The sequence below is a fragment of the Aythya ferina genome (genome assembly GCF_964211825.1).
Source record: "Aythya ferina genome assembly, chromosome: 9".
Classification (NCBI taxonomy): domain Eukaryota; kingdom Metazoa; phylum Chordata; class Aves; order Anseriformes; family Anatidae; genus Aythya; species Aythya ferina.
The window spans coordinates 9613386-9636349 of record NC_140305.1 but is presented as its reverse complement, the minus strand read 5'-3'; the positions used below and the strand labels follow the sequence as shown (position 1 = coordinate 9636349).

The 22964-nt window shown below is 48.0% G+C and overlaps 1 protein-coding gene and 1 long non-coding RNA gene across 4 annotated transcripts in view; both read right to left on the bottom strand.

Moving 5' to 3' along the window:
- The window catches only part of PIK3CB (phosphatidylinositol-4,5-bisphosphate 3-kinase catalytic subunit beta), a 98848-nt gene extending 91106 nt beyond the window's left edge, over nucleotides 1-7742 (bottom strand). Inside the window, exon 1 of one of the 2 annotated variants that reach the window (XM_084529923.1) lies at nucleotides 7640-7742. The gene's annotated coding sequence lies outside the window, so the exon portion shown is untranslated. Of the gene's footprint in view, nucleotides 1-4066; nucleotides 4120-7639 lie in introns of those variants that run through there. The other variant, XM_084529926.1, reaches the window with a different exon arrangement.
- A 2118-nt stretch (nucleotides 7743-9860) lies between these two features.
- LOC311441619 lies at nucleotides 9861-22964 on the bottom strand. 2 transcript variants are annotated; one of them, XR_014696098.1, is made up of 6 exons: nucleotides 21779-22964; nucleotides 21444-21639; nucleotides 16949-17101; nucleotides 15958-16168; nucleotides 13954-15560; nucleotides 9861-10094 (listed from the first exon to the last, which is right to left on the bottom strand). It is a non-coding gene; the product is annotated as an uncharacterized lncRNA (long non-coding RNA). The 2 variants fall into 2 exon arrangements; XR_014696099.1 differs by lacking the exons at nucleotides 9861-10094; nucleotides 13954-15560; nucleotides 15958-16168; nucleotides 16949-17101 and adding an exon at nucleotides 19551-20027 and having other exon boundaries at nucleotides 21779-22860.

Below are 22964 nucleotides of genomic sequence, written 5' to 3'. Positions count from 1 at the left end.
ACTCTCAGCAGGCTAACTTTTCACAAATTCTTTCCAGTCAATATAATAAATGGGACTTCACATTCTTATGCTACTTTCTCATGAATTTGTGTTTTATTGCTCCATTTTCAGAAGCTATTGAGCCCATGGGACACTTTAGTAGTCAATATAATACAGTACTGCACAGCAAACACACGTTTGGAAATGACCTGGAAACACATAATGGAGACAGTAAAATGAGTAAGACTAAATAGCCTTTCATTTCAACCTGGATACTAGTTCCAGCAAGAAAATACAATGTATTTTCAAAAAAAAAAAAAAAAAAAAAAAAAGCCCATCAAAGCCACAAAGGCAATATTACGTTGGAGCTGTGAGTAACCTGACAAAGGAAGTTGTAGGTAGATTAGTGCAGGTCAGTCTAAACATCAATTGCATTCTTAGGCTGGCCTCTGATTCAGGCTGCTACCCTCAATATTGAAAGTTAATACATAGGAACAATGGAAAACAACTTTCCTCCTGGCCGTATTGGTGAGGTTTAATTGAAGCAGAAGATGAGAATCACCCTGTGATTTAACAGACACATTCTTCCTCTTAGGACAAACTGGTAAGACAGAATTTATTGTACAGTAATTTTGCAGTGTTGAGATATCATCATCATGTTCTGTTTTCTACAAGTCAAAATGAAGGCCCTGCTTCTGGCTGCTATGTTAAATTGTATTTCAAATAAAAAGCCATCCTAAATTCCTGGCAAAGTACAAGGTTTAGGTCAGTTCTATAAGGAATTTTTGTCAGCTGGAAGAGGGCTTCTACATGAAAGATTTGTAATAATGAATACCAGCCTCTTTAAAAAATAATGCTTGTTGAATTTATCATCACCTGCAAGACTGGTTATGTTAATAATCCTTCACATTATGCCAAGTAGACTGAAAATAATTAATAGTTCACAAACAACCTTCCCACAGAAGTTTCAGTGCCAATGCTGTTTTTAGTGATTAGAATAAATTAAAAATATAATCCCAGATATTCAGGCCTTGAATACAACTTCCTTATACCTGAGAAACTACCATGAAAAACTTATTATAAATCTCTCACAGCATTACCCTGTCAAGGGTGATCAAGTTCCTAGATCAAAGGTCACTGGGGAATTTCAGTCTCACCATTCAGAATTCTTAATTAAAGTCCACTCTGTTCACAAAATGTAAAAGTTAATTCAATGTATGCACACAGAGGTTCCACTGAGCGAGCTCTGCTGAGCTTCCACAAACGCTCAGGATTCAAAGGGTGAGAACCAGCATTGTGTGATGTCTTCCAAAAATAAAAAATAAAAAAAAAATGGACCTTAGCTGATGTGATATTGAGGCGGTACTCATTAAATCCTGAAGGCTCTCCGTCTCACTGGGCAAGCTCTTTCCTCCTCTTGTCTAAAGTAGCTGTGAAACAATGCTCAATTGGTAACGTGTCTCCAGCCAGCAATAAGGAATGTCTGCAAGGACACAGGCATGTGAGAAAGGATGAAGAGGAAGAGAAGGAAATTGAGAATAAAGCAAAAGATGGAAGTGAGGAAGGTCAGAAGGTTGTTTATACATTTACAACATCTCTAAAATAGAGTCACGCCCCAGAGAGATGCAGGTGGCAAACTGATTTCATTAGAAAAACCACAATGGTTCAGAGACAAGGTTCATTTTTCCAAGTATCCTGTTTCCAGCACTGCTCATACCCAGCTGTTGCAGGGGAAGGCTCTCAGACACCCTGCTTGGCTGTATTAAATGGGATTCCCACAGGACAGGCCTGAAAGGTTTTGCTAAAATTCACCACCAGACTAAAGAAACGTTACCCAAGGCAGAAAACAAGATCTGCGATTCAGAGCATGCCAGGCAAGGTCATAAAGTTTAGAACCAGCTCAGGAAATGTTTCCCCAAGAACAGCACTGTGTATGGCATACAACATGCCAACGCAACTCCCAGGTCCTAAAAAATGTTCACATCTGCCTCCACAGCATGGAAAATAAACCTGGGTACTCACTGCTCTGCTAGCCTAGGAACTGGGTACTGGCCTACAAGCAGCACAAGCCCTACCCGGGTGTGACAGGGAGCAGCATTACCACATACACCACACGGGCTGCTGGAGCAGAGCGCGCAGCTTTGTGCAGGGCTCCGGCTCACAGGGAAGGAAGCACCACACCAGGATGACGTGGCTGTGGGCGCTTCACTCATGGATGCTGTCAAGGCAAGAAGCAGGCAAGATCAACTGCATTTGTTTCTCAGCCCTCCGTGAACTTTGGATCTTACGAGCTGCTACCCAGAGCTGCTCAAAATACCCTTCAAGAGGTTTTTCTCCTGACAACTGTGGAATAAGGAAAAAGTCTGTCCACTAAAGCACTCACTCTGCCAAGTCTTTTATTTCTAAAAATACCACCAAAAACTACCACAAGATCTACTATCTTCTCTTCATTTTTTAATTTCTTTCTGCAGTGGTGCAGGGGGGCCAGGGCCCACTTTGCACCAACCTCCTTGGTCACCACCCAGCCAAGGAGGCTGGTCTGCACTTGAGTCAATGCCATCAAAGTCAAAACATTCAAAACTGAACCATGCATGTACTACTAGTGTTGACAAAAGTCATATGCCTTGCTTTAAAATGTTCTGCAAAACAATCCAGTTGGTGATCAGATCTATGCCTCACCACTTCTGGGGCCCTTTGAGATCGCCTCTGCTGAAGATGATCCAGGACACCGGAGGCTCCAACAACAGAAGCCAGACCCTGAAGCTGCCAGACTTCCCACGCTTGGGAATTGCAAGTATTTAGCTGTTGCTTCTCCATTTCTTCCCCTCTCCAGCATCTCATCTCCAATACCCATCCATCCTTATTGCCAACAGGGACTGAGCTCACCAGGAAATGTTCTGCATTGCCCTGACCTCTGCAAAAAACGTACAACAGCTATTACTGGAACATGGCACGCGAACATTTAGTGTAGATTCTGACCTGAGGGCAATGTATAGCCCGTAGGGCCTCAGCAGTTTTCTGAGCTCTCTTACAGGATATGTCTGCAAGAAGCAAACCCAAGTACACGTATGCAGTGAAGGCTCCGCTCTTATCAGACCCCTCCCAGTCCGCTCCTGCTTTTAGCAGGTCACTGCCCCAAGTGACCTCCAGCACGTTGCACTTGCCAATAAAACACAATAGCCTGAAACTGGAAATACCTCGGGTCTAGCGTACAACAGGACACTCGCTGACTGTGTCAGTGCTCCAAGTGAGCAGCTTAATGGGGAGGGAAAAACACGGTGATTAATTACAGCTGGAGAAAACACCTTGGTACAGCAGACAGACAACACTCACTCTTATTCAGAAACTTGAGGTTACAGTTCAGGACTGCACACGTGGAAAGTATTTAAGGAAAAAAAGCTGAAACGCTGTTTAATTGGCGACCTCTCACCCACAGCCCGAGCAGCCGGCCACAGGCTGGAGGCAGCGGGCGAGAGCCTCAGCCCCGCGTCCCCAGCCCGGGCTGGCAGCTTCCCGGGCAGACCAGCCTCTGCGCTCACGTCTTGCTGGCGCTCTACAGCTCGCTTTGTCTCTGGTTCCTTTCCGATTCTCCACCAGCCACCCTTCCTCCATCCCACCCGTTCTCCTCACCCCCCTCCTCCCGAGTCCCACGAGGGGAGAGCCCCAAAACGCCCCCCAGGGACGGGGCCGTCACCTCCCCGGGCACGGCGCAGCGGGCGGCCGCCCGGCCGGCTTCCCCGAGCGGGCAGGGGGCCGGCTGTGCCCGGGCTGCCCCCAGGCTGTGCCCGGGCTGCCCCCAGGCTGTGCCCGGGCTGCCCCCAGGCTGTGCCCGGGCTGCCCCCAGGCTGTGCCCGGGCTGCCCCCAGGCTGTGCCCGGGCTGCCCCAGCCCAGCAGCCGGAGGTGCCGCGGAGCTGCCCGCAGCGCACCCGCCCGAGGCTCTCCCCCGGCGCTTCGGGAGGCAGCGCCGAGCCCCCAGGGGCCGCAGCGAGCCGGGGCAGCCGCAGCTCGGGGCCGGGGCCGGGGCCGGGGCCGTGGGGAGGGAAGGAAAGGGGCGAAGGGGCAGAAGCGAAGCGGCCGCGTCCCTACCCGGCTCCGCTGGCGGCGGCTCCCGCAGGCTCGCACCGACAGGGCGGGCACGGCACGGCCCACCGGGGGCGGCTCGGCTCGGCACAGCCCTCTCCTCCTCCCACTCCTCCCCCTGCAGGCCCGGCCCGAGCGGCATCTGGAGGCGGCCGGCTCCGCGCAGGGCGAAGCCGGGCACCCGGCACTTGCCCCCCGGGCGTTTCTCACCTCGCGTCGTTGCCCCGGCCCCGAGCTGCGCGGCCCCGGGAAGGGCAACAACAGCCCGCGGGGATCGCCACCAGCACAGAGCTTTGTACTGCTTCCCCCGATGTACTCGTGACCTCTCCTCAACAACTGCCTTCTTAAGGGAAAAATAATATATCCTGCTGGTTTCTTCCAGCAGCGATGAGCCAGCAATCGCTTCTGTGTCTGGAAGTGGTTGCTTAATAATCTAAATACAGACACCCATCCTAACAGCTATATAAATCCAGAGCAGCTGTGATGAAAACCCTACAAGCAGCTGGGAAGGAACAACTAGGAGAGACAATTCTGTTCCAGACTTCATCAAGTGTCTTGCACTTCAGTCTGTCTCAGAGACTTCTGGTGCTTTGGAGTTTATATCCATAGCAAAATTCATGGATTTTGACTGAGGTGTCTCTCCAGGACTGACTCTTGGCAGCATTTTTCCAGCAGCTTTTGTGGCATCTGTAGGTTAAACCATGCTCTGAAAGCACACTGCTTCCTTTCAACACCCTGGTATGAAACAGAACAATTCACCTATACCAAGGGAGCTCGCGTGCCAAGTTAAAGGCAGAGAACAACCAGCAGTGAAGGTGCTGCTGGCTCTCGTTTTCAGCCAGATGTTCCTACGGCAGATCCTAATCCAGACATCCCATTTCCACCTACAGGACATGGACAAGACTTCCCTGCTTCCACCCTCCTCCGTCCCTGTGCAGACGGTGCTCTCTTAGTGGGGGCTGTAGGGCAGGCACAGAGCACAGCTGCGGCACCAAAGCGGGGCCTGGAAAGGTGGAAATAAGCACTCACCTGCTGGGGGACAAGGCTGACTCCCTCCGTTGTGTTTTCTCTTGCCTGTGAAAGTGAAGAAATCTTTGAACGTCCACTAGCACAGCTGGTCTTTTCAGGCTGCAGGCAGCTCATCTGCCCAGCACACTCAGCTTCTGACCACACGTTTCCTCTTGCCTCATTGTCAGTTATCAGCTCATTTAGTATTCTTCTGATACAACAATCCTATGCCTCTCCCTCACCAGTTCCAAGTATCCTTTGTATTCTCATCACTATCTATCACTGCCTTCTATTCTTCTTGCTTTTTCTTTTTACTCTCATTAGACACCTTGAGGAGGGCAATTTTCCTGGAAGGCAGCTTACTGAAATTGACCTTGTCTCATTATCTGAGCAAGGCCCCAGGAGCTATTTACATATTTTCCTGATAAGAAATGAGAATGTCCTGATGATCCTCTGAAATCGACAAGGAATTGCCTTACTGTTGTTCAGTGTTTCTTGCTTGTCTGCACTTGCCTAATTCTCATCATGTAACAGTACTGAGTACAGTTACAATATTGTTATAACACTGTTTGAAGGAAAAAGCAGTATCATGCTCTTGAATTTAAGCACTGAGGATATGTTGTCAATACCTAGCACTTATAGATTATATAAATTTGGAAGGAAGAATTTTCATACAGATTTTTAGTTAATTTCTGCCTGTTAGGTTACAGCTGCATCCCATTTTTAAATATTTTTTTCATGCAACCATTAAGGCAAAAAAAATAAACTACAATTGCTTACATGTATTTTTTTTAAAGATTGATATTTTCTTTTATGAACATTGCTTCAAAGACCTGGAATCCTGCAAGAAAACCCAATGCAAACACCCCTCTCTCTCTCCACATGTTACAACCAGCTTCTGGCAGCAGCACCGAGAGCTCCCCACGGCCAGCACAGGGTGACTGCCTGCACGGGGCTCGGCAGCGCTCGGCTTTCTGCCTTCATGGGGGCAGAGAAGTCAGTGGGAGCAGTAGCCCTCAGGCAGTGGGGAGAGCCAAGACCAAGCTGTGGGCAGAGCAGGGGGTCTGAGCCACACAGCCCTCCCAGCAGCCACGTGTCCTGGGCAGGGAAACACAGGGCAAGTGGGCCTGTTACTCCCAAATGCTTGCCTTGTGTGAGGGGATCTTTGCCCTTTACAGCTTTGGTCAGCGGTCTGTCCTTAACAGTCCCACTCATCCTGTCCATGGCATTCACCTGGGGCAGGCCCCTCAGATCTTACTGCAAGCAGGTTGAAGGGAGATCTTCGAATTTATGGTTCCTCTAACCATTGAAGTCAAATCCTGCTATGGGCATTTCCTGAATTTGGAAAGGCTTATCTAGATGCTATCTGAACACAAGACTGACTTAAAAGCTCTACGGATACATCATTAAGATGAGAAACACCTACCCAGATGATCAGATGGCAAGCTTCCTGCCAAGGAGCAAATTCCACCATCCTGACCCAGATGAGCTGTCCCTAACACAGCACTTCAAAGACTGTAAAGCAGATGCCTAGAACATACAACTCCACACGTCCTTCTGCAGCTGTACCAAATCTGTCCTCATGTGTGAAAATCCTTCTGAACTTGGGTTTTGCACAGATGCACTCGTTCATTTCCTGGCAAGCTGCTGATGGAAATGGTGTGAGTTCTGTGCAGTTCTATGTGCAACACTTCATTCAACTGAACATTGCTGAGCTGTTTCCTTATCTGGCTATACCCAACTTGAGCGGTGCTGGAACCAGAATAGAAAACTGCACAGAACAGAGCAGGGGTACCTGAGGTAGTGGGGAGGCATCCTCTGTTACAGGTGCAGGATAGCGCCCACCCTCAAGGTCTCTCTGTCAGCAAGGTTGACAAAAGCATTTCTGGGCGCTGGCGCTGCTGGAAGGCAGATGCTCACCTCCTGCCTATGCGAAAAGGAAGGGCTGGCTTAAGGGAGCCCTAGAAGCTGGCCTTAACCCCCAGCATCAACTGTGCCAGCTGCTCCCTCTGAACAGTAGCTGGGGTGCAAGCCACAAGGCTAGGGTAGCACAGCTGCCCACTTGGGGACCCTGGGAAACAGGCAGCAGGGCCAACAGATGCATGAGGGACACATGGGCTGCGTGGCTCCTAGGCAGGTTGCAAGTACTGAGGAAAGCGATGTTTCGATGCATTAGGTACTGCACAAGCATGTCATAAATAATCGCCCCTGTACCATGGACATCACAGGCTGAAAGGAAGACTTGCACTCACAGCCCCATCCATTAACAGCCTTGACCTTGACAGGGTCCTGAAAACAGGGCTGCGGAGGAACGAAGCAGCAGAACATTTGCAAGTAGCCGCATTCAAGCAGAAAGACAGCCCTCCGGCACGTCCAACCCAGGACAGCCGACTGCTGCACAGTTCTGCCACGCTGCGCAGCCAAGCGCGGTACCTCTGGGAGGGCAGCTCATGCAGGGCTGTCTAGAGCAGCCGCTCACCTCTCCCTGACCCTGCGGCTCAGTCAAGCAGCACGGGGAATTTGAAAACACGCTGTACTTGTGCTGCTGAAAGAGCCAGCCGGCTTACTCACCTGCGAGCTTTCTGTGCGCGGCGCCCAGGCTGTTCCACCATCAGCAGCTTTGTGATGTAAAATGGCACTCATCCTGACAGCCCATAACAAGGTGGGATTTTTTTCCCCCTGCAAAAACACAAGGACACTCGTGGGGTTTCCTTTAACACAGTCATTGCCTGCAAAGTCACTGTAATGCTTTCTGTATTCCCTGGGATATTTTTCCACTTGTTCATTATAAGATCTAGCAACTGCTACAGAATAGCAAGGATTGTAATAATAGCATTACACATTAAGGATGGCTTTAATTACGTGTACAATATCTATGTAAATGCCAGATAGCAGCTTCCTCATGAAAGGCAGGGTTGGTTTGTTTGCCTCTTATCCTTGCAGTATGGAATCTTATTGCTTCTTATGATGTAATATTCATTTGGTTAGACTTAATTATGTAAGCTAGTAATTAAATTAACCTTGCTTAAATTAAAGAGAAATACTTTGATACAGTTTTTTTCTATCATGGTGGCTCCTAAAATATCTCCATCAGGACCAGATCCCTATTGTTGAAGGAGCTGTAAAAAAGACACACAGGGAAAACAGGTCCAGGCAACCCCATGTGCCTGATAATGAGAGGAAGGCACTGATGAATGACATGTGCCCAGCAGCTCTGGAAATGAAGTGCAGGTGTCTGTTTAGGTACCCAAAAGCAAAAGTTGTTCTCAATGCGATACCAGTTTGAAAACCTTGGCCTGAGTGTCACGCCCAGCATTACACCATAACTCACTCAGTGCAGCTCTTCCAGGTGTTTTGTTTAGCAATTTTAGCCTGGTTGAATAAATCCCCAAAATGTTCATAGTGACAATGCTCCCCTGAAATCCAAGTCACAGAGAAGTGAGGTAGCTTAGCCAAGGTCATGGCTAACTCTGTGGTTTACCCTTAACTGTTCTGCTGTCATAACTGCACCAAGCAGTCATTAGACTCCTGTTTGAGTACAGGTAAACAGATCAGGCCCTTGCTGAGTCACTGGCACAGTCAGAACTCCGACATCCTGCCATGAATAGCAATGCTTAAGGCACAAGCCAAAAGGGAATGGAAGTCTTCAGCTGCTCCAGAGAAATAGCTTCCACTAATGTAGTCTGGCCAGCCAGGCTTGACTGTGTGGTTTGAGTGAGAAAACAAATGTTACCTCCAGATTAAACGCAGAGGTCACAGAATAAAACTGTATGATTATGACTACTCCAGAATACCGCACATATAAGGTACAATGTCACAGGCACACTGGAAAAGTGAAACCAATCCCACAGACTGCCAGGACAAGGGTTCCCAACACAGCTTCAGCTTAGTCCTCCTCTATACACACAGCATGGCACAGCCTTGATTTCTTATTTCCCCTGTGTAAACTGATCAGTGAAGCTTGATCCCAAACTCTTCCTTGTAACTCTCAGGAGGAGGTTGATCCCAGACTCTCTCCTCCAGATGAGCAACAAGGGAAACATTCAGTGTGGGCCAGGAGAACACAATCTGGCAGGGAGTTACACAAGCGTTTGCTGAGACAGCACTGGAATGTCAGCAAACAGGATCTTTGGGTCTAACCCCAGCTCTGGAGGCAGCAAGCAGCTTAAGTCATCATAAACACCAGGCCCAATCACACCAGCAGGTAGATTTGTTTTGAAAAGCAGATGAACCTCACTGCTTTAAAAGCCACAGTTCTGTTCCCAGCTCCGCATGCGGCCCACTTGCTAGACTAGCTGCAAAATAAGTGAATGACCTCGGCCTCCCTACAGGAAGGATAACTGGCTTTTAGAAATACAGACACCAACAGGAGCAGTGCAGCATGTGGGACTCAGTGGACTTCTGGGCAGTGGAGCATGTGGGATGTCGTGGACTTCTGGGCGTTGGTAAATGGTGTTATGAGGGTATCTCACTTCCCGCTTTGTACTCTTTCTGTGGGCTGGCAGAAGACCTGTTAAATATGTCAGAGCCACGTAAAACGCACAGCACATGCAAGCTTTGACCTTGTGGCCCATAAGGCGATGGTCATGTCTAAGACACAAACCAATCCAAAAGGAAACAATGAAGATCCTACCCAGACCATAAAGGACTGCAGGACTGGTCCCAATTATTTGTTTACTCTGTCATGTTTTAAACTGGAGAAAAAATAAATTACAGTAATAACAATCAAAGCTTTTGAATTCTCTGTGTATAGCAGTTCTCTTATATCTATGCACTGCATGTGCTTGTTGATGCCAATGCCCTGTAACCGAACGCCACTGCCGTCTGTCACACACAAGTCCTCATTATGTTGCATAACAAATTACCTTTGTTGCCCAAGAGAATGGCACAGTGGATTTTGTTGTTGCCTCGCATAAACTTTAGTCCTGAGAATTCCACTTTGCACTGACGCATCGCTTCTGTCTGATGAGTGCTTTATTTCTGTTGTTAAGCAGCAAGCTTCATGATACGCAGGCAGCCACAGATCCTGAAAAACAAGTTTAGAGATACATAAATACAGCACCATTATGTCTGCAAAACAATCGGCCACGTGGATTCTGACTGCTGCCATAATGCTGGGTTTAGAGGCTGCAGCTACACGTCCTGGGAGACAGCTCCTCTGCGTATTCATGGCTATTGTCATCCGATGTTTTCGTTGGCAAGCAAAAAACAGTATCGTAAAGAAACAAAGAAAGTGGCAGAACAGCAAAGTAATTTTAAACCAAAGATTTCATGGCATTTGCATTTTAGTGTTATACTACTGCTTTTTTGTGAATTCAACCAACATTATCTATTGTTTTCAGTGTTTAGCTACTGTTTAACTGAACAGGATTAATTAAATAGCTCATCTATTAAATAACAAAGTGTGAAAAACCTTTACAAATTCATCTGCATAATTACAAAATGTTAAACCTCATTAGATGTTTCTTCTGAGTCTTCTTTATTTATGTTCAGCACATATTTCAGAGGGGAAAAAAAAAAAAAAAAAAAAAAAATTATTGCCAGGCTTCAAACAGTGTTCCCTTTCTTAAAACATTTTGGTTGGCAGGTTTTTCTACTGGCCTATGACCAATGCTCTGTATAAGTGGAAAAATAGTGGTGATATCTATGAGCCATATTTTGCTACATCTTATAAGGAGTAACGCTATCTTATTTTCATATGTGCTGGCTGTACACTCTGCTCAGGGCACTACTGGAAACCCACTGATAGCCGTTCCCTACTTTCCCTGGACAAAATCCATGGGGGAGGGAGGGAAACAGTCATTACCTAAGCCAACTTCAGGAAAGTCTGAGCTGGCCTGTTGGGATAACCTTAAATAAGGGTAACAATATCTGGATGCCAGCTGGTTTGAAGACACGTATCGTGATGTATTCTCCTAACCCTTACAGAAACATACATTTCAGTCTCCAGTATACAGTTGTCTCCTATGCACTAAATCATTCAGCAATAGTTGAATCTGCTTTTTCATCAGTGCTCCTATCTGTCCTAATGAACATCATTTCCACTGCTCGCCCCACGTTGTATGTGGCCAAGTAACAGTCATCAAATAAATCATTTGAGACATTGCTGGACAATGGGTGAATAAGTTATTGCTGAGGGATTGGGTTTTGTTTCTATTTACTGGCTGTAGCAAGAAACACTTCGAGCCAAATTTCAATTACAGGACATAAGATAAAGAAAATCCAGTCTGGGCTTTTTAAGAGAGAGTTGTACTTCATAATTAGGTATGGTCATTTTCAGACACTGCTGCTCACAGTTTGTGATGCTAATACAAAATCTACCTGGGTATTACTGCAGACAGTTTAGGAAAGCCTTCATGGGAATGCATAGTTATGATCAAAGATGCCAGGAAGACACGTGGATGCTTAAGATACGGAACAGTGAAAAAATATCGTTGTAGGAACCTGAGAGATTTGAACATGCTACAGCTGAGATTACAGGAAGTTGTTTGGCTGCTCGTACTGCTTGTGGAAATAATCGGTAGGCAAGCTAAGCGGCACTAGGGAGGGAGGGAGACCACAGCCCTGTCTGCTTCAGCATAAAACACCAGCCCTCAATATGTTGGCTCCTTCCTCTCAGCAAAGATGCTGGTAATGCAGGGCCTGGGAAAATTCCGAGTGAAAGACCGAAACTTTTCAGGTCCTGAAAAGAGATGAATAAGAGAAGACTCAGTATAAGCATGCCCTGGAATAAACATGATTGATGCAGTAGATGGGAACTCGTCTTCATGTTTGAATGTGAGGCTATGCAAGGAAATGAAAAGAGTGAAAAACTCAAATCTGAGGAAAAGGAAGTGTGTTTTCACACAATAATCTAATGTGAGTCTAGACAGTAGCGTGGATGGATAGTGACAAGTCCTGGTTACGCTTAATGCATGGTGAAGCTGACCTTAAACTTACCATTCCCTGCTGCCAGCTCCAAGCGGTGACAGCAGCACATCCCACCAGCAGCACCACACTCCTGGCGCTGCTTCCTCACAGGTACGAGGGCTGGGCTCTGCAGGCCCTGCTCCCAGCCCTTCCTCGCCATCTCTGTTTTCCTGAAGTAGAGGCCAAAATCCCGTGGCTCTGTCCCTAACAAAAACACTGCCTATTTAAAGACCATCGCTGGGACACGGACCTTGCACTGAATAAGGCCTCGGAAGGCTGTCGTCCTCGGAACTGTGGCCAAGTCATTTTCATTCACTTTCAAGTCATTTTCAATCATTTTCAAGACCTTTTCATTTTTCCACTGAACCACATCAGAGTTGATGCTGAGCATGACGACCTCAGAAACCATCAGCCAGGGCTCAGGAGCATCGCTGCTCTTCCTAGGAACCGGGGGGTGTTGGCACTCACGTCGCACACCCCGGCACAGCCTTACAGGCGCGGGAGGCCTGCCTGTGCTAAGGGGGTGACAAGGCTGGTACACGCTACACAGAAAGCGTGTTTGAGGAAAATCTGAGGGCTGCAGCACTGCGCACCCCAAGGCCGAGGATGCCGCTCACCACCACCCCCGGGCCTCCGCTCCCTGCCCGGCCCCGCCGCCACCCCCGGAGGGCCCGGCGGGATCCCGGCAGCCGCTCGGTGCCCCCTGGCGGCCGCAGCCGAGCCCCGCGGGGTGAAGGAGCCAGGGCAGGGCCCGGCCCCGGGCTCGCCGTGCCCTCAGCCCGGGGGGCAGCGCGAAGCCCTCAGCCCAGCGCCTCAGCGAGCGCGGCCGTCGCCCCCGCAGCGCCCTGTCCTGTTCGGTCACACAGCGCCGGTGGCCGCCAGTTTCAGAGAAAGGTCCCCAAAGGTCCTGTGGCACGGCCACGGTTTCACAAGCAGAACAGCTTGGGCAACTGAGCACACGAAGCTCTTCTATTCTTTTGCACGGCCGGAGCAGAGGTTTTTACATGGAGTCACTTAGTGAAACGGCGAAACAACAGCAAAACGTGACAGAAAGCGCGCCCTGCCAGGCCTGGGAGCACAACAGCTTGTCAGAGGAGCCTTCGGCCTCTCAGGCGCAGAGGAGATGGCAGCAGCAGATCCTCCTTCAACAAGCGTCTGACCCCATGAAACCAGCTCAGCACGAATCTACCCAACTGCCCCCTGCCAAACACCCAAAGCCCACCACCCTAACAGCCATGCTAGAGGTCCTTCCTATACCCTGGCTCCAGGAGCACGCCAGGTGCCTGTGTTTTCACCTACCCGTGCTATGGCCTCTCGTGGCCCCACATGCAGCCCCCCTCGAGCCCTCAGCCCAGGCAGGGAACGGGGCTGGGTGCCGGGGGGAAGGGGACATGTCCCCTGGCAGCCTGGGCAGCAGCTTTGAGCTGGGGCAAAAAGCCCCTGAGAGCTAGGGGCTTATCTGAAACGCGTGAGCCCAAGTGCCTCCTGGAAGGAGAGAAAGCAAGTCACCCTCACACTGCCTTGGAGCCCTGCTAGCTTTAAGAGCAGCCTTAGCATCCTCTGCTGGATAGAAGAAATACTACCAGCAAAGCACAGGTGAACGAAGAAGCAAAGGAGACCTGGGAAATTACATTACTCTTAAGAAGAGACAAAACACAACCCAAAGAGCAGCAAAGAAAGGAACCTAGAAGGGAGAACCAACTTTCAAATACACTAATTACAAACAAATATTGAAAAACCGGGGAAAGCAGACAGGAGAGTTTTACCATTTTTCTCTGCAGTTTATCTCCACCTGCTAGGACACCCTGACCTTCCCAGCACAAAGCTGCCTGGAAGGAACTCCTGCACCTCATGCGAGGGAATTCCTTTGCCTCCAGACATAACTTGCTTCCTCCTCAGGAGGACGGGGAGGTTAGGTGTCGGACCCACCTCCCGTATCGAAAGGCAGCTGCTTCCTCACTACTTTACCAACATACCAGGCCCTGTGGCAGTCTGTGTGGCACATCCACAGCAACAAGGCAGGTCGGAGGCCGGGCTGGGACATCACCACATCAGTTGGGGTCCAGATCAGTAGGATCCATGGCCAAGCACATTTGGGGCTGAGCTGGAGACGAGCACTCACATCATGGGACTCAGGCAGGGATTGAAGGCCCCACGAGGAGCTGAACTGGGTTCCTAGGTCTACAGGCATGGGTGTGGGATGGAGACTCCAGGTAAAGCTGATCAGGCTAATTAGGACCTATTAGTGCCCTCAGGGCCCTGACACTTACAACAGGAATAGCTTTGCTGACTACAAGCTTGTGGTGATTCCGGAGACCTCGCTAATAGGCAAGAAGGGATCTGACAGAAGACAGTTGAGACAGAAGTGTGGGGAGAGACTGTGCTGCTGTGAAGTAAGGTGACTGCAGCAAAGCAGTGCTGCATGGCAGCCCCTCCAGGCCTCAGCAGGAAAAGCTTGGCTTGCTTACAGATAGCTCTTGTAACAGCAACAGCTCCCTCCCGAAACGACTAGAGAGAGGTCCCATCTCCACCACTGACATCCTAGGAGACAAAATTAAGGAACAACATATTTTGAGGGTAACTCAGAGAAAAAAAAATAAATAAAAAAGCAACTACCATTATTTCAGTGTTTTACTGTGGTATGTGTGATCCCACAGTTAAGCAGGGTTTGGAGAACCAGGCACAAGTTTCTATAATTTCAGTTCCATTTCAGAAATGATATGTGCTCTGCCTCCCTCCATTAGCAATCTGAAGTTTCAAGACAGCTCACACTTCATTGTGCTGGATTTCCTCAGCCCCCCTGGAAAACATTCAATGTGCACATCACATCTCTCCAGATATGATTCTTGTTCCAAGTCTGCAAGTACAAATATAGCAACATCGTGCTCTCCCCATGCGCAGTTACAAGATGTGCTGAAATGTCAGATGCTAAGCAGTACGAAAGAGCACTTTACCACCTTCTTGTTGATGCATGGTGTAACAGAGAAGGCAGAAACTGCTTTAACTTTTGCTGATATATTAGAGCCAAATGTCCTTCTTCTTTCCTATGGCAGAAGTAGAGCTATTAATGCTGCCTCAGTTTCTACAGAGCTTTCAACAGTGCCCTGGCAAAAACATAACTTGAGAACAATCTCATTTCTGCAGGACTCCGAAGACAGCTCCCTCTGCCCCAGCCGGAGGACTGCAGGAAGGTGAAGCTGGCAGAGAGGAGCAGACATGCAGGTAATCCCCCTCCTGCAGGGAGGAAGCAGGGGTGAGGCTGGAAAGTTTCCTACCACGGCAGCTATTGTCTGCCTGCTTCCTCTGGCTTATGGCTAGGGAAACCATCGGTGACGCAGCTGGTGTGGCCAAATGAGTGCAGCAGCAGTTGCAAGGCTCGGCCAACCTGCCCAGGGTCAATTCTTGACAGTTGGTGGTGCTGAGTCAGTCCAGCAAACCAGTGCAGGGTCATTCCCTGTGGTGGGCACTGCTTCTCACACTTCTAGACACGGCCGGTTGGCCATATATCCTTCTGCATGTTTGCATCACCACAAAACCCAACTCAACCCAAGTTTTTGAGATATCAACATTTTCTTTTCTCCTCCTGGATGGGAAATAGAATATTTTGACATACTGGGAATCTTCAATGTGAAAAATAAATAAATAAATACATACATTAAGTGGTTGTTCTGATAAATTTGCATTTTCTCAGGAAGTGAAGGGCCAGGGAATCACTTTGTTAATGTTTCCCATTCGGCTCAAATAATAAGGATATGACCTTGAAGAAGTCAACTGTGACCCGAACATTTTCTCATAACAGAAGATATAATCACTACCTTACTGTGGGCCTTAAGCAATGGGACTGAGATGTTGAATACTGTCCAAAGGAGAAAATGTGTGTCTGAAGGGCACCATCTTCTCCAAAACCAAAACTCAGTGTAAAAGGAGCTTGTATGTCCTCCAACTACCTTTAGTTCTGCCCCATAAGTGACATCACCTACTTCTTCTTGGAGGAGCTTTCAGAGAGGGAATATCTGCCGTGGGTTGATGCGGTGTTATCACGGGTTGTTGACACATGGGCTTTCACAAGGGTGTCTGTACAGCCCCCAGAACGGTCCATTGCTCCCTTCCCTCCAAGGCCATGGGCACACATCCACTCTGTACATTGGCCGGGCAGCTACAGCAGCTGTGGAAATCCTCAGGCTGAGAAAACTGCAAGGACAAATTTGCTTGGGGTCAAATTTGAACTTCGCTGTGGGATAAGCACCAGGTTAAGCTGAACCACCTCAGAGCATCCTTTAAACAAGCAGCCCTCAGTTCTTCTCTGCTGGCAGGAAGCCTCTTGACTTCAGCATATCACTTTACTCAAATACTCTCACATTTGCCTGATGTTGAAATTATAAACTGCCAGAGCAGCTAAATACAGGAACAAAATAAACTAAGTATACGAGAAAGAAAAGACTATTTTGTATCTTTTCTGATTTTATTGGTAATATTTCTTTCCTTTTTCTAGAGTTCCTTGCAGAGCAGGAAAAGAAATTCTTGTTGCCAAATCGGTACTTAATCTGATGTTTCTCTTTATATGTTTGTCATGTGTTCTTTCTTTCTTTCTTCTTTTTAAGGTTCCTCTGTGAATGCAAGTTCTCCACCCTGTCCTAGCCACAATATAACCCATGTAAGTGGGAACTGACCTCTTCGGTGCTCCAGGAGCGAGTCTCAAGGGATTTTTCTTCAGTATTAGGTCTCCAATACTACAAAAACTAAGAAGCACTGCCATTCAGGTCTTTCATATTCTGAGTACAAAATTTAAACTTCTTGCACCTGTATTTCTGGTGCTGGTCTCCGTGGAGATGTCACTAACAATTTCCCCCCCGCAAAGGGAAATGCGTGACCTGTGCTGGCTGCAGCGCTTTGTACGTGGCAGCTGCATCCGAGCAGCCCCTTGTGCTGCCTGGCACGCTGTGCCTCCCCCGGCACAACATGCTGCTTTACCTGGGTGCTCCAGAGAACGACTTATTTCAGTGGGTTTGGGGCCAGCTCTTCCGCCTGGAGCACTAGACAAGTGGTGGCCTGAAAATGGAGTACAGCACAGAGAGCCCTTTTCTCCATCTGGCTGCATTAAGTCCAGCTAACTTCTGCCATCTTCTGAAGGAAGGGAATAAAATTAGGATTTGCAGTTTTATGTGTGCTTTATCGAACCTGAGACATTAAATAAGCTACCACAGCCCCTTTCTCTAGTCACGCTGAGCCAGATGTTGCAGGTATCCCCAAGAAAGCTCAAGCTGTGATGTGTTACACACACTCCTCTTACTCACTTAAGGCTCTAAAACTGAGGATATGACTCATTTCTGCATTATGCAGCCTTGACCATAACTCTGTACTTTATTTAGCTGTTTGTCCTTTTTCTGCTATTCTCAAAAAGATCACTGAGCTTGCAGACTTTTTTTTAACCATTTTGACCCCTTTCTCCAATGGTCTTTTGGTTCAGCCTGACTCTAGAAGAATCTTTTATCTGGTTGATTTGTTTTGTTCTGTCTATTTTTCTCTCATTTTGTTAAAACATTGGGGTTATTTTAATGCCGTCCCTTTAATTCCCTCAAAAGCTCTAACTTACATTTTTTTTTTTTTTTTTTTACTATATTTAGTGGTAACAACCCTGACCTCCAGTGGCTTGCTGATGCCTATGAGTAAGGGTGTCTAGGTCATTATAATGCCCAGAGGCAGGTCGAAGCTGAAGACAAGGTAAAGGGATACCCAAGGCTGGATGAGGAAGGAGGGTGCTCTGAAGAGGCCAAGCAACAGCTGGGTGGGAACTATGGACTAGCACGGGTGGGATCTGAGCAGACACTAAAAGCGACACCTCTGGAAAGGAAGAGTACAGTATTTCTTTCTCCCTAGCAAGCCTAAGTTTGCACCGCTGAATTCAATAAGAATTTTACCATTGACTTTGATCTTTGTAAACTATGAGCCATTTTCATCACTAGCTTAATCAGAAATACTATCAACGTGCACAGGGTATGTAAAGGGCAGATCTGGGGGTTCCTGACAAGACTTTCAGTATTGCAACCTAATGGAAAGAAGCGCTCAATGCAGCAGTGGTGCATTTCCCTCAAATAAAATAAAAATCTCCTTCACGGGAGAGCTGTGCTTTCCCGTGGATAGTGAACTCACTTCCTTCTGCTTTGTTTATAGCTGCATGGGAGGTTTTTCCTCTTCCATTCCCTTTTCCAAGAGCAATGAGACAATAAGGCATTGTTAAATATTAAACATCCAGGTTTCTGTTTCTTTTCTTACAAAATAACAGAACTGTTAGAATTATGAAAAATGAGTTGAAAGATGGGTGAAAATGGTAAAATTCCACTCAGATTTTTATGTAAAAGAACAGAAAAGACATTCAGAAACAGTCCAAAAATTGTTGGAAGCTTCCCCCCCCCCCCCAAAAAAAAAAAAATAAAAAAATTAACAATATAATGTTTAACAAATCTGTAAGCCAGACCTTTGCTAGAAAACCTTGTACCTCAGTAAAAGTGATTTGAACAAGTCAGCTGTAACTGGGCACATGACCTAAGCATGCAGGTCACTAACAAAAAGCAGAGATGCCATTTCCAGCAGCACCAGGGAATAGTTTCCATCACCAAGCATGCTGATCCCTTGGACTCCTCGGAAGGGTGCCCTCCCTCAGGGACAAGGGACCTGTGCAACCAGAGAAGGATCTGAAGTTGCCTTTGGAGAAGAGGAAGCTCTCCACAGTTTATGAAAGAAAACTGAAGGATTCTGAGCACCCTCACACCCTGGGCAGAGCCTCTAAAGCAAGGCAAAATGGAGCTGGAATGGCTCACAGAGAACTGGGAACAAGTGCAAGCCTGGGAGCCAGCTGGAGGGGAATGCTCAGCCAGGTAGATATCCAGCAACAAATCACTGGATATGCAAGAGAAGGGGATTTTCTGCTATCCACAACACACTGTCTGTGGAGAGATGGCTGATGCCAAATATTTTTGTTATTTGTGTTAGCAGCAATCTGGCAAATAGCCTTAAACCCCACAGCTCCCGGCTGTGTGCATGCGTACAGACTGCTGTTGCAGTGCAGAAAGCGCAACCAAATTTTGATGACATCGAGGTCAATGGATGTGATAGCTCGACCTGAAGCAAGGGACCACATTCAGGGCCTCCTGGGCAGCTCTGAAACAAATCTTGTGATTGGCCAGGAAAACACAGAAAACACCTATTTGGTCTGCTGAGAAGAGCCAGCCCCGTGCGCGGGTGGGTGGGCAGCAGGGAGCGCCAGCAGGCCCCAGGAGCTCCTGAGGGTGCTCAGCTCTCCTAGGGATGTGGGCATCACACCAACCTGATGGAGGCAGAAGCCCCATCTGTTGTTCCCAGCTCCCTGGGACAGCCTTCCTGAAGATAGGTGGGTGATTGTGTCAAATCCATTTTGGCAGCTGTTATTCTTCAGACAACCACAGACCACAGCTTCCTGGGCACAAGTATAAAGACTCCTAGGCAAAGGTATGCAACCCATGGGCTCAGCAGCCTCTAAGCCAAAGATGGGAGATGGTGTTAAAATAACAAGGGAGGAGGAGGCAGAGGCAGATTCTGATCAATATTTACTGCTGTTAAACTATCAGACAGCATTGCTTTAGATTAAACTATAACTCAGTGACTTTTTAGTAAAAACAAAACAAAACAACAACTTTGAAAACGAATGGCAATGTTACCAGCAGGTTACAGGCAGAGAGATGGAATAAAAATACCCGACTGATTCAACAGTCAAACATTTGACAAGAGTGGGAACAGCCAGCGTGTGATGAAAATATTGCCACGAATATCAACGTCAGGAAGCAGCAATTGCCAGCACCGGCGGTGCCTCGGCAGGCAGCCCTGAGGTCGGAGGGGCTGAGAGGGAGGTGAGAAACAGCCTCCAGAGCTGCGAAAGCGGGACAGAAACCAGCGACGAGGTGAGGTGAGGCAGGAAGCCCCGGCTCACGGCGCAGCACGCGGGAAGGAGGCAGTGCTGCCGGACACAGGGTGGGGAAAACTGCTTCCAGGGGACTGTGCAGGATCCTCAGAGAAACTGCAATGAATATGTGGTTTCCTTTATATAACTGCATGTGTATAAATACATAACCATCAAAAGACCCCCACACACACATACTTTTCATATGTAAGTAGTTGCCTTTAGGTGTGCTCTAGCCCTTTGTACACCTGACGTGCAAGCTGCCAGATTACACAACAAAACGACATTATTTTTCTCACTACTCTCCCTCTCTTTCCAATCTCATATCCTTTCTTCGTTTTTTCCTCTTATTTTTTTCACTTCTTTCCTTCAACACCTTCTATGCCTGGCTCTCCCTACCCCTCGATTAGCATTTCATCCCTCCACTCACTCCTGCTTCTTTCCTGCTGCTTGTGCTCCTCTCCCTCGTTCCCAGTCACTCATTTCTTTCATACCGAATTAACTCTAACCCCAGTCTATGCCTCCTGACAATCTATCTGTTTTTAATTGTTGCACTAAACTGAGCTGGACATTTCAGAGAGACGTGTACATTTAAGCAGAGGACCTTTTCAAAGTCTTCGTAATTCAACTTGATTCCATGTACTTGATACAAGAGCCATATGTTCGGGGCGATCACGTATTGTTTCGCACATGTGAATACTTAGAGAACAGACGTGTCCTCGGGTATCGGTTGCTTGTGCTTTCTGAGCTGTCAATTAATTTTGTGCCATGTAATATCTCTGATACTTTGAAAGGTGCAGATTTTCTCCATTCTTCTCAAAATGCCCTGCAAATTGAATGACTGAGGGCTCACAGGGCTCAGGAGCATTGCCTGGCCCTTCACAGGTGAAAAGGAAGCACTCGCAGGCAGCTCCCCACCGAGACCCTCAGGGTGGCGGGGCTGGAGCAGCAGCGAGCCCAGAGCCACGCTAACAGCTCCGCACAGACACCACCAGCATTTCTAAGCCTTATTGATTCCTCCCAACAAACCCACATGAAAATAAATCTGAAAATAAATCAATAAATCTGTTGCCTTCTCAGGGCAGACCCAATAATTCTTACTCAGACACAACTTCCCTGCCTCGCACCCTGGCACAAAGTCTGTAAAGAAGGGAAGGAAAGAGGGAGAAAATCGTAATGGATTGTGGAAGAGGCACGTCAGAACTGACATTTCCTTTTCAGCCGTTAAAGCATAAACCAAATGTTAAAAGCCTACCCTAGGTGCGGGTGTCCCCCGCACATCTTTGTATCAAATGTGTGCATCTCCGGGGAGAAGTGGACAGAGACTAGCGCTGATCTAAGTGGAGGGGAAAAGTTCTCACACTGATTCAATTAGGGGAGTATATGTTGTAATATAGCTTCAAGGGATAACTGAAACTTTTGGAGAGTGCTTCTTTTTTCCCCTCTCCCTTTTTCTTTCCTTTGGCTGCTGCCACATGGAGCTCATTTCACATTTCAGCTACAGTGTAAGTGATACAGAAAAACACTTCTCACATTGTGTCAGATCCACTGGTGCCGAATCCACAGGCACCCTCCTCCGAGTAGTCTGAGAACACGGCCACGCACAGAGCTTCATCTCTTCTGTCCCACTCCTGCCCCACCTGGCTTTCAAGTAGGTGAGCCTCCTCCCTGACTGCTAGCTGGGACACAGGAAGGGGTGGCCAGAAAACGATCCATTTCTTTCAGCTCTCTGGGGAAAAAAGGACAAGAGTAAACTCGTGACAGTTGTGCTCTGCAGCACGGTGACACGAAGCACAACATAACAAAAAAGTACTATTAAAAAAGAAGTACTATTAAGCAAATGTGCCAATGGTGGTAGGAACCCACACCTCACACAATGAAGCGGAGCTGACTTTGTTGGTTCTGCACTGATACGTGCCAGTGAAGACACAGCGCTTGCAGTCCTGGCAAGTTCTTCATGAGCGAGGCTCTCCTTCATCTGGGGTGGGCAACAGCCTGAAACCACTACAGAAATATTTCACTGGGGACTCTCAGAACCTGGGGCTGCTTCGCACGCTGTGTTATTGCAGCAACACCCCAGTCTTGCTCGCACCATAAACAAATACAACAGTAGCTATAAAGATAAACCGCAACAAAATTTCCCACTCCTTCTGGAATTCCCGATGTGACGCGAGAGCCTTCACTCAGGAGCATCCAGCACCCACTCCCTGCTTCAACTTGTGGGTGCTCCACAATTCAGCTCTGCTGTCCTCTGTGTTCATCACTCAGAAAATAAAAAAGCTAAAGGAAAAACAACTGTGGAAAACCTAGGCACATCTGCTTGCTCGCCATACAATGTTCCCCTCACTGAGGCCTGCCTGTTGCAAAATAACATGCTGCAACGTGGTCCTCAGGTGGCAGCACAGAAAGGGACGGTGGCCCCATGAAGCTGCCAAGTCTGGGCAGTCAAAGTCTCAGAGGATTCAGCTGCTGCCCGTGCCTCTGTGCTGGCAGTGGAGGTGCCACCACCACGGCTCATCCTGCTGCAGGGACACCAGTGGAGGCACAAGGAGCAGCAGCACCCCTGTGCTCTCCCTCTGCCGGGCATGTAGCTAGAGAGGTAGGCTTGTCCTGGAACCCACCCCACAGGGCTTTCTGTAGCAAACTGCTTCTTCAAATACTTGATGCATATGCAGCTCCTTTTCAACCAAAAGGCGACAGCTGATAGATAAGGTGAGCATCCACCTGGGAACTGATGCGGTGAGAGCACCTCCAGCTGTGCTAGCACCCAGCACCTGGTGCTGCTGGCAGCAAGCAGCATCTGGGCTTAGCGAAGGAGCGCGGGGAAGGGGGTGTTTGTGTGGCCTGGGCCCTTTTATTCTATTTGCACGTTTTGCAATAACAAACTTGCTCCTTAGCTCAAGATGAACAGCCCACACGCAGATTTTCCTGCTCTAAGGGTAGGAAATGAAGATTAACCACCCAAAACTTCAGCATACGAGCACAGAGCGATTCCTAAACCTGAACTACAGTGCTCAGGACTCAGTTGCAGAGGGAGGGGGTTTATGAAGGTGC